We start from the raw sequence: 11,089 nt of genomic DNA, 5'->3' as shown, positions 1-11,089 counted from the left end.
TAAATTAAAATTCACGTGCAGTAAAAATACATTTCTCTTGCCGAATAGAAAGTCCTACTTAGTGACCTTTGAGTTTTTTGTACAATATTTCACACCTTCCACTTTTTGAAAGTAGAAAATTCGTATATCTTTCCTGAACTAACTCTGTCCTAACAAATACAATCCTAAAGGTAAAAATCTCGTCGCTTGCAAAATACAAAAAGAGGAGAGAATGGCCAGTTATTTTTGGAAGGAGGCGAAAAATTGAACGCTCTTCGCACTTCAGATGACCGTTTCAACGTTGCACCGTGTCACTCTAACCACACACGCGAAATATTCTGGAAAAAATCGCTTGTTTCGCGTTTTCACTGGATTCGGTTAGAAATCGGTAGATTTTCGTTTGACCCACGGTTTCCGGCTGCTTTCCAGCTCGTAAAATCCCCGTCATTGTCCGGCCGGATTATTCTGGTTGATCAGTGGGATCTGGGCGAATGGAAGAATCGAATCGGTCGATTACGTGGAAATGAAAGCTCCCGTTAAATTTTACGCGAACCCAAAAATGCTGCGTGACCCCCGAATGTCTTGGTTGGTGATGTGTCGACTGCATTTCCACGGGAAAGGAATTTTTTTCTCCTGGCTAAACTCGCGTTACCAGTTGCCAAGGTGAGGAAGAGAAAAGCAGAGAGGGCGGAGATGGGGAAACTGCGAGAAAAAGAGGGGTGGAGACAGTGGGGATATTCTGGCGTTGGCGGAGGCTCGCAGCCATCCCCGTCGGCTGTGCTATTTCCCGGCATTGTTCTTGATTTACGAGTCCTCCGGCGATTCTTCTTTCGGTCGCTAATTAACGAGGGGCCCGACTGAATTCGCGATTGTAACTCAGGAAAATTTAGAGGCCGCGAGATAACGCCACTCTCTGGCCGTGTGTACGAACAAAAGGGCCCAGCGGTCGGGCATTCTTGCATTCAAATGCGATGATAAAGAAATCTTAATTATGCAGCGTCGCGACGTCCAACCGGACCGAGACCGAACTGCGTCGCTCCTGTTACGCGTTATACAATCTCCGTTCTCAGATCGGTTGGTTGTTTCAAGCAAAACGTTTAAAGCGTAAAGCGACGGTCGATCAGAGTTTAGGTTATGGTTGCTGTGGATGCGTATTCGAATGAATTATTCCAAGACTGCAAGGCATACACTCATAAGAACCTCTATGGACAAATACTTCGTTACTGCGACGTATTGAGTTTGTTTGACTTCTTCTTCTTCGTAGAGTCGCAGATTCTTCGAGTAAATTAATATCCAAACTGAAATGTGATAGACGTTGTTAAAAGTTCGAACCGATTTCGATAAACTGGCGAATTGTGATGCACAGAAAGTGCGTGTTATTGCGTTACATTTAGTCCATGGCGCAACGTGAATAATGTAGCCCAGAAGTTTGAGTCATGCTGTGTGTTTGATGAAGATTTACCGCAAATTCGCACGCCTCATTCTACACCAAATCGATCACTTATAACACTCGACAAGGGTAAAAGTTTCGGACGTGGTTACATGTTGACGAAAGGATGTGAACAAAATTACGAGTTTATTCGAGAAGAATCTGTATCGGCAAGGAAAGCTGTCTGTATTCAATGTCGATCTCTTTGTGATCGTTTTGAAAATGTGACAGTAAGAGGGTATAAGTTGACTCGTGGAAATTCAAGTTGAAAGAAAAGTAGAAAGGTTCGACTATCGACAGGAAGTTGGAGAAATATTTTAGCCTGTTTGACGTTCTCTTTTGTGTCCTTTCCTGTAACGTACACCGGCAGGAATCCTTAGAGCAAACAAGAAGCACGATGCTCCTCTTAGGTCAATAACAGAATCACTGGCGGATACAACATATCGGTAGCTTGTCAAAAAGTTTCTTATCTGGAAACGAATTACCTTTCTGCGTGCAACACTGATGCATGAGAATACGCGTACACCTCTCTTCATAAGTATCACAGTGGCACGTTTACTGAAAATAAGATAAACTTGAAATATTGTTGGGAAGTTGGTAAAAGCTTGAATTATAGCCTCTCTTGTAATCCTAGATCAAACAGAGATTATGAATATAATCTTAGGTAAGCAAAGAATCCATATATTGAATGTTTTAAGACAAATCTTATCTTTATGGTAATAAGATTACATTTTTCTTGTTTATATTTATTGAGTTTTTCGGCCATTATTTTAACCAATTCTGACATTCGAATTATTAATGCTTGTATCGCATTTGCTGTTATTTAATTTCAAATTTTGGATATAAAAACTTCTCTGGATTTTTGTATTTAAATCGTACACAATTTTTTTAACGAGGTTTACCTTAGAGAATTATTTGGGAACAATGTGTTTGCCATAAAAATTATTTCCATTATTTGAACCTGTTGTCACACGTGTAAAGTGCAGATATGCTAATACTCACGAACGACGGTGCATATAAATTCAACTTATATTTACGGATTATTCCTCCGTCTCGGATTACCAGAAATCATTGTACAAGCAATTTTGCACGTAATTAATATCCACACGGTTTATAATTTCTCCCAATCCCGGTATTCAACAGGAATTCACCAGTTAGTTATGAACGATAACAGACAGTGGTTTCTCATCAAATACCCGGTTTTCTTTTTTCGCTGGGATTCTCCATAGAAAATTCGGTGGTTCGGCGCCAGTTTGCACGCTGCTTTATACAGTGTTCAGTTGCAAGCAACCGGCGAAAAAGCCGACGAAAACGCACGTCCTGCTTTCTGATTACTTTCGGCTAAGCGCATTACCGAGCGTCGATGAAAAGTGTGCCGTTGTTCCGCGTTTTCCGCCGCTGATTAAACATTCCATCGCAAAATACAATGCAATTAAAAGTTGGTCGCTTAATCCGGAATAATCCGCGGGAAATTCGCGGCAGGCGTGCGAGTATGTGAGCATCGTAAGCGAAGACAAATTTTTACCGGGTCCCTTGAATTTTTATCCCGATGTTGCATGATACACAAAATTCCTATTTTTGACAACCGAATTTTATATTCTACGTGCTAAGAGTCGAATGAAGTACGCTGACTTAAAGAAATTTTAGTATTCATACGTCTTCGTACGTCGATAGCTAATAACCTGTCGCAAGTTTCGTAGTTGTCACCCTTTCAGACAGATCACACGTCGTATATCTACGACATCCAGCATCCATCGGGACGAATAGGTCGAACCCGTACGTTAATGCAATGTCGCTTTAAGCCTACGCGACTGCGTTAATTACGCGCGTAAGTTCATTGTCAGGCCGCTTCGTAGGCAACGTTAATTACCAAAGTGCCAAATTGGATCCACACGCGACGCTAGAAAAGAGCAGCCTTAATTCTCGCGAAAGCCGATTGGATTAGCGGTCACAGCCATTTTCCACGTAGCATGCTCTTTCCTGTTCCGTTCTACCCTTCCCGTGGTCTGAACCCTTGTCGAATTGAACGGAGGAATAGCGGAGGAAGAACCAGAGGAAGCTCCGTCTGCATAAAATTAACGGGCTAAAAGTTCTTGCTCCTGCGTCCGAGAAATTGCCGACCTATACTACTGCCATCACGGCCTCTCCGCTTTTCTCTATTTTCCGCTTATTTCTTCCGACGCGCTGTCACTTTCCTCTTTCCTACCTAACCTAACCCCGTTCCACCACCCCTTCCTCTCTCTTTCAATCTTTCCTTTTTCTCGTACCAATCGCTCACCTTTCTCTTTGTACCTATTCCCCTTTTTCCACCATCTACAACTTTCTATCCTTTTTCCATCGTAATTCTTGCCCTTCACCCTTTTTCTAACTATCCGTCGTTCTCTGTCCTCTTCTCTCGGGGTTCTCTTTTTCCCAGCGCACCACGCTTTAACCCCTTCTTAACCCCTTCTGTTACTTCTTTACCTCATCCCTCGTTTTCGTTGTTACCCTTTCCTTTCCAACCTTTTAAGATCCTATACAGTTACCCTCTGCCACTTCCTGTCATTTTTCCTTCTCTCTTTCGCACCTTTCTACATCTATATCTCGTCTTTCCGGATCTCCGCCTTCTTGCTTCGTCCAATTTTCTGACACGGGACGGTATCACAAATTTTCACCACGTTGCGTCTGCGATTCGTTGTGTCTCGCGCTCTAACTTGTCTTGTCACCCTTTCATTCCTCTACTCGTTCGCAGCTGGTTCTTCATCTGACGCGTAATCCATTTTCCGCACTTGGTTCAATTCCCAGTCACTTTCCTCCCCATTTCCATTTCCATCGTCGTTTTCTTCCTCTTCGATACTCTTCTATTCTGTCGTGGTTGCTTCGTTCTTTCAGGGTTCCTGGTTGTATCTTATGGGTGAGTTTGATTAATCGTTTGAATCTGTAAACATTTGCACATATCCATTGGCCAGTATTTTTCGAAGCTCTATCGTGATAAATGTCCGTCCATAGAGTAGACCATAGAAGTATTCGTATCTTCGTAATCATTCAATTATTTGTTTAAATTCTCGATTATGCCATAAATGGTCTACGAATATTCATATTTTTATACACGCAGTTAAAAAGATAAGACTTAGGCAAAGATTTGTCTCGCTTATTCAGCATCTAAATATTTACATATTATATACATTTTTGGATGTTATATGCGTTCTATGCGCCTCTAAAATACATAAAAATCCGCAGTCTAATCATAATGCATTGCTACATTTCAATAAACGATACATTGATACAGTATTGTTTTCCCGATCAACGTTTGGCATCCTACAAAGCGTTTCCAGAATTAATGTCAATAGGGTACGGAAAAAAAGCACAACCGACGTTTCACGCGTTTCGATGGCTCGTCGTCGCGTAACACGACAATTTCGGCCATATGAAAAACAGGTTGCAACCGGTGAAAAACGGGGGAATCGTTGCTAAAATGACCAATAAGTGTCGATGTTTTCCATTACTCTCGCAGAAAATTGTTAGCCGTATCGTGGCCAGGATAATATCGACCCTGTCACACGCTTCCATACACTGTGTGGCAAAGCTTGCAGCTACGCAACATGTGAAACAACAAGTTTTCGAATCAAATACATCGAATCGCTGCGACAGAATAGCATTTTACTACGTGAAAAGGCTATTTTTATATACTTCGCGTTTTGAAAGGAATTAATTGGAGTTGCACGATGTCTGCCGAAAAGCTTATACTTTAACTCGCGCGAGCGGAATTTTTCGAGTAATCTGTCGGACGAAAGTTAGCTGAGTTTTGCGGGGAATGTAATTCACACCGCGATACAATGGAAAGCCGTGCATTAACTTGGTGAATTGTACTCGCGAATTATGCAAATATTTCGAGTTCTTATCTTTCATAGATTTTCCACGAAATAAAAATATTCACTATCAGTTGTGTTATAAGTTTGCACACTTCTGGGTATTATATTTTAACATTTAATCTGTATTTTTGTTTTTCTGATATTGCAGAAATTATTCCACTTTCGAATTTGCAATATTTTCCACTAGTCCGATGTTTATTGTTAATGTTGAAATATCTGGAATCATTTCAATATTTGGAAAATCGTTGTAGTTCGGGATCTATCATAGGAGATTCGCCAAACATTCAAAGCGCAACGAATCGCCGTTAACACTTTGCACTCCGAATTTTATTTCAATTTCGTTACCAGCAGCTCTCAACGCTTTCATTTGAAATTTACTTGAACTAAAAAATAAGACAATTTAAATAAATAAAGGACGAAACAAATTCACTTAAATACCAGCTTTATTCACACTATTCTTGTATTTTGTAATTTTTAAGTGTACGATGTACCTTGAAACAATTTCCAGGATGCAATCCTCGTTCTCTTTCGCACGTTTCACAAAAAAAGGTGGACATGAAAGAATGTCGAGTGGGACTCGACAAAGGAGTTCCCAAGATAAAAACTGATGTCGAGTCACACTCGACATAGGAGTGCAAAAGGTTAAAGAGAATAGTTTGGGGGTCAGCAATTTTTAATGGAAAGCGGATCGCTCTATTTAGGAACGTTTAATAATTAGGAGAAATCGAGCTGTTGCAATTCTGTAGCTTTCAGCCACTGTTCGATTACTGTTGCGCGTGAAAAACTCTCCGATTCCGCGGAAATATATCGGCGAGGACCCGGCTGTGAAACAAATCACGGCTAAAGAATGGGACCCGTCAAAGTTGCCTGAAACTTACTTTAATGGAATAATAACGACCTATTAGCTCCTAGAGTAACCGAATAAATTCTAAACTGAAACTAATTAAACGCATTAAAACGTAAACTCTCGGCAATTTGTTTTTCGAAGAGCAATAAACGCGATGAAAAATTAAACGACTGAAAATAATTACGATCAATGATGTAAGGGCACTGCAGGGTCGACAGCAAATATTGCTTGAATTTTTCCAGATGAAACAATCAGCGGTCGTAAAACGTTATAAATCTCAAAAATAAGAAAAGATTTTGGAAAAGGCGAGATGCTATGATAAATAATTGAAAACTGTTGCTATTTTACTGGAATATTTCTTGGTTTCACTTCTCATCAATGACGCGTTATATTTCCTTGATCAATCAGCTTGTTATCTTGATTTATGAGCCAACTCTCCGAGGGCACCGAGGGCAACCTGACCGCGACTTGCGATGTTCGACTTGAATTTATCTCCCCACGGAATGTCCGATCTATTCTCCGGGTATCGCATGAATATTTCACGCTAGTCCGTTGTTCCATGAAACTTGCACAGCTCGTTGCTTCAAGCTTGATTACACGAACGTTGACACGAAAGGTATCGCTTAAATTGATCGGCTAAGGATCTTCTTCACGCCCTTTAATCTTTTCCGAGGATTTTAGCTTTTCTCTCAGCCATAGTCTTCGACAGTTTCTAGGTCAAACACTCATAATCAGAGTAGCAGAAATTTTTTTATCAACTATTCATGTAAACTTAAATTTAACTGTTACAGAGTAACAGGTAGAACATATCTAATACTATGTATTGTTAAGAAACCACCGTCTATCGATTACCAATACTCATTTCGTTAGTTCTCCACAATTCCGAGTCTCTATCGCTTGAAATAATTCTTCGAATTAATAACAAATTCAGGAATGATAGCAACAATCCAAGAATGACACGAAGTGAAAGTGTTTCTCTCAACCTTCTTCCATAAAACCTTGTTGTTCTGGTTACTGTAGTTAAAGGCCAAAAAGGACACCGCGCAGTTTCTTGTTGTTCGTGGAATTACACCGTTGGACGTGGGCATCGTGTCGGCTGGTGAAGAGGCTGCTTTGACGCCGTTGAAGGGTAACTCTGCAAACAGTGTATGCGGGACCTTCACGCCGGTGCACTTAGGGCATCAGAGAGTTATGCGACGCGGGGGTTGGGACGGTAACGGAGGCGAGGGTCTTGGCCAGCCAACCAGGGGTAAGAGCATTGCCTGTGGAGTTGAACAAGGTAATGGATGGCTCATAACCGAGTTACTTACGTACCGCAGCCCTTGCGTCGTGCATCGCCTCGTTCACGCTCACGATTTTCCTTCGCAGCGTCGTTCACCACGGCGAAGCTTGCAAAAATTCGTGTCAATGTTTACGTTCGTGCCGCGAGATAATGCGGCTGTCTCGTCATCTTGACTCCGCTCTCGAGTATCGCTCGTTTTCTTGCTCGTATCCAGCGTCGTCGTCGTCGGCGGCGTCGTCGTCGTCGACGTGAAATCAGTTTTTTAATAATGTTGAGAAGATTGAAAGAGCGGAATGTTTTTCACATAGCTTTTTCTGGAATTTGAAGAACGAAAGGCGAAAGTGTCTTTAGTGAATAGCCGTAGGCTATCAAAAGACGATAGAATAAGTGTGAAAGGAATTCTCGTCTTTTTTTGCTTCGTGTTCCTCAAAGAGTCGCTTTGTCGAGCAGCTAGCACGAATCGAAATTAGTCGGACGGATGACGAGAATTTTACCTCCTCGTGTACTTTCCCATTATTTTACATAATTTCCGCGTAATTTTCATTCGCGCCCGTTTTCACAGCGCTGATCCGTTTAATCTCTCGACGTGCTTCGATCTAATATCGTTTGATTAACTTCGAGTTTCGTCGCGACAAAACGAATTATTTTTAGTACGCGTATGAGTACGAGTTAATTAACGCGGCCGCCAGTGATCGCCGAGAACGCGTCTACTTTCGCGACTCGGTGTCGGGAAATTAAACCGAAATAGAGTTTTCCCCGGTGATATTTTCACGCTAGACAAACGCATCGATCGTAATTAAATACGCTTAATTGAGCTTCATCCGCCCGTACTTTTCTCCAACGAAATATCTGTCGCCCTTTTCAAATACGGTCCGAGTGGGTCACCGTCGGCCAGCAGTATTTTTAATGTCTCATCTTCAACAGCACTTTTTACTCGTTATATTATGCCGTCTGGTTGCTTTATTTTGTACCCATGTGCATAAATACCAAGGAAAAATTCGCGCGAACCGCTCGCTCGCTCGTACGCACGCGTGCGCGCGATAACAACCTCCAGATAATGCGGTCGCAAGCGCGCGCCGAAACGAATTACATATATTTAATTATTCAAACGACATGTACAACTCTGTGTACAGTTGCAACCAGCGCTAATGAATCTCGATTACCGAGAGATGTTCTGCTATTGCAACGTTAAAATTGACAAATAATTATTATAAATAATTGAAAATATCACGACCGTGGACTTAGAGCGAAATGAATTGTACGCGCTTAATTATTCAACCGACGCGTGCAACGTTGTATAGTTACAGCGAGGAATGAATTACAGAATTGCTGTTCTCGCTGCTACGTTTCAACCAACCAAACTTCTAAATTTTAAAGTTCAAATTAACATCTACGCGATCGACGACAGAACACAAACGCGACAAATACATTTTTATTGATTCTTTTCATTTAATCGCCGTTTGGATATATATTGTCTATTTCTATTTAGAAATTGAAACAAATTCTACAGCAATAAATCGCTAACCGAGCTTGTTTGAATATATAGAATCTTATCTGTTTCGTTCACTCGCGGAGAGACGCGATCGCGAAGAAGCAGGTCAACGGAAGTCGTAAATTCCCGTTACGATTAGACAATAGACGCCACGAAATGACCGATCCCCTATTTCGATTAGGATAATAGAGGTAGTTGAATCGAATATGACACTGAGATAACAAATTATAAGTTACAGTTTATTCCAACAGCTTTGTAATGAATATAGTTATACTGGTGCGTATGTATAAGTTAAGTAGGTGCTGATCTAAAGGTGGAAACCCGGTCAAAGGTATTGACCGTTCGAAAGATGGAAAATCACTGCCGTTCGGTGACGATTCTGTGGCGGAGGAAAGCTAAGGATGGGTGTGTCTCGCGCACGGAATCATCGGATTTGTTGATGACAATTTTGGCTAGGAAAGTGAGAGTAATAGACATTGCTTCTGATTGGATAATAGAAGGCTGGTGGACTAGGAAGGGTCTTAGCCGCCCTCGAGAGAAAGTCGCTGACGGAAGATACTGAACGTGAGAGAAACCAACCTTCCCGTATCTTCCCGTAGTAGACAATAAACTATTCAGTGAAAGAATATTTGGTCGATCTGAAGGACCTTAAATAGAAAATGCCTGGGATTTATGGAGGATACTTGAGACTATTGAGGGTACGCGGTAAGGATGTGAAGGCATCTGGTTGCCATCCTGCCCGCGACGTGTGGCCCGGTCTAGGCAGGGAGTCGGCCGACGTAACATTATCTATTAAATGTGTATAAAGTTCAAGTAGTATTGCTTAATAGATCACTGACACTCGCCTGGCTACATACTGTCTGTATTTACTTAGAAATTTCCACGCTCTCAGTAGTGTCGTTCAATAATTCATTGACCATTATTGTCTGACCACATATAGTCTAATTCTACTGAGAAAATTTCCAGTATATCCGTCGAAGATATTTCTGAGTGCTTATCAAATAGTTTTTTAACAAAATAATAACACAGTCTCGATAAACCTCGAAAGTTTGAAACGGCTCGCAAATTTTGGTACAGACGACGTACTAAGTTTTGAAATTGCTCTCCTGTAAAAATCACGTGCTTCCCTTGTATTACTCGCTTTTAATGAGCGTGCACGATCAAACGAACGAAAGGAAGTACAATTCCCACGACAATGCTTGTCTCGCGAGGAAAATACCAACGTTCACGTGGTCAAATCGGCGATATATGCGGCAAGGAACACTAGCACGAAATAGATCCGAGCAACGGCACTCTCGACGCCAGTTTATTATATTTTTTCCGGGAATGTCGGTGGCGTTGACCGCGATTGTCTCGCCATGGAAGTGTGTAGAGCGACACGGAGGAGCGAGGAGAAGCAGCTCGTGACAGGAATGAAAGGTACTTACCAATCTAATTCGTCAGAGAGCCAATCCACGAGGAAGGTAACAGCAATCTCGAAGCTCCTTCAACCAGGTTGGAACGCATTTTCTGACCAAAGAGATCGGAATGAAGTCTGTGGGAATCGTGAGCGGAAAACTTGCCCCGTTCTTGTCGTTCGTCACGGCGGGAATTTTCTTTCCTTCGGCAATTGCGCTCGGTCTTGTCTAATCTGTCCTTTCTTTTTCTCTCGGCCGCGTTTCCAAAGACGAACATCGATTCGTCACGAAAAGACGAAAGGCCAACGGAGAAATAAGTCAAAGGGAAGAAACATCAAAGCGCGGCCGTTTTCAGCACTCTATAAGCCCGACACAAGGCGTTTGCTAGCGCTATGTAATTTCACGCGGTGCGTAAAGTCGTACAGGCTAACACAAAGCTTTCCATCCCGTGGGAACTTGCCTCCATGACGCTCTCCTATTCTTGAATCTGGAGTACCAAAGTCTTGCTCGTGATGAAATAGGAGGACTTTCCACTGTTTGCGTTCGTAATGTTCGCAGGCAGTCGTGGAAATAAAAATTTCTTCGAGCCTTAAACGAACAAATTTTACTCTACATTTTATAGTTATTGTTGAGGTTGACTGATAGAGGAACGAGCGGATGAATTTGTAATAGAAAAATGTATTGAAATAAGTATAGCTATAAGTGTAAGTACAGGTATAGTGTATGCTGATCCAGATCCTCACTCTCTCAGTGTTGCGATACAATAGAATATGATAGGAAGCACCTTCATACATTTATAGCAAAGGACATGA

At 41.7% G+C, this 11,089-nt stretch overlaps 1 long non-coding RNA gene across 1 annotated transcript; it reads right to left on the bottom strand.

The window, feature by feature from the left end:
- Positions 1-1,912: 1,912 nt before the first annotated feature.
- On the bottom strand, positions 1,913-8,105 carry LOC132914120 (uncharacterized). The gene is made up of 3 exons (XR_009659519.1): positions 7,421-8,105; positions 7,090-7,241; positions 1,913-4,325 (listed from the first exon to the last, which is right to left on the bottom strand). It is a non-coding gene; the product is annotated as an uncharacterized LOC132914120 (long non-coding RNA).
- Between the last annotated feature and the right edge of the window lie 2,984 nt (positions 8,106-11,089).

Source organism: Bombus pascuorum, chromosome 14 (genome assembly GCF_905332965.1).
Source record: "Bombus pascuorum chromosome 14, iyBomPasc1.1, whole genome shotgun sequence".
Taxonomy (NCBI): Eukaryota; Metazoa; Arthropoda; class Insecta; order Hymenoptera; family Apidae; genus Bombus; species Bombus pascuorum.
The sequence above is the reverse complement of the archived record's forward strand: the minus strand, read 5'-3'. Positions and strand labels throughout refer to the sequence as shown.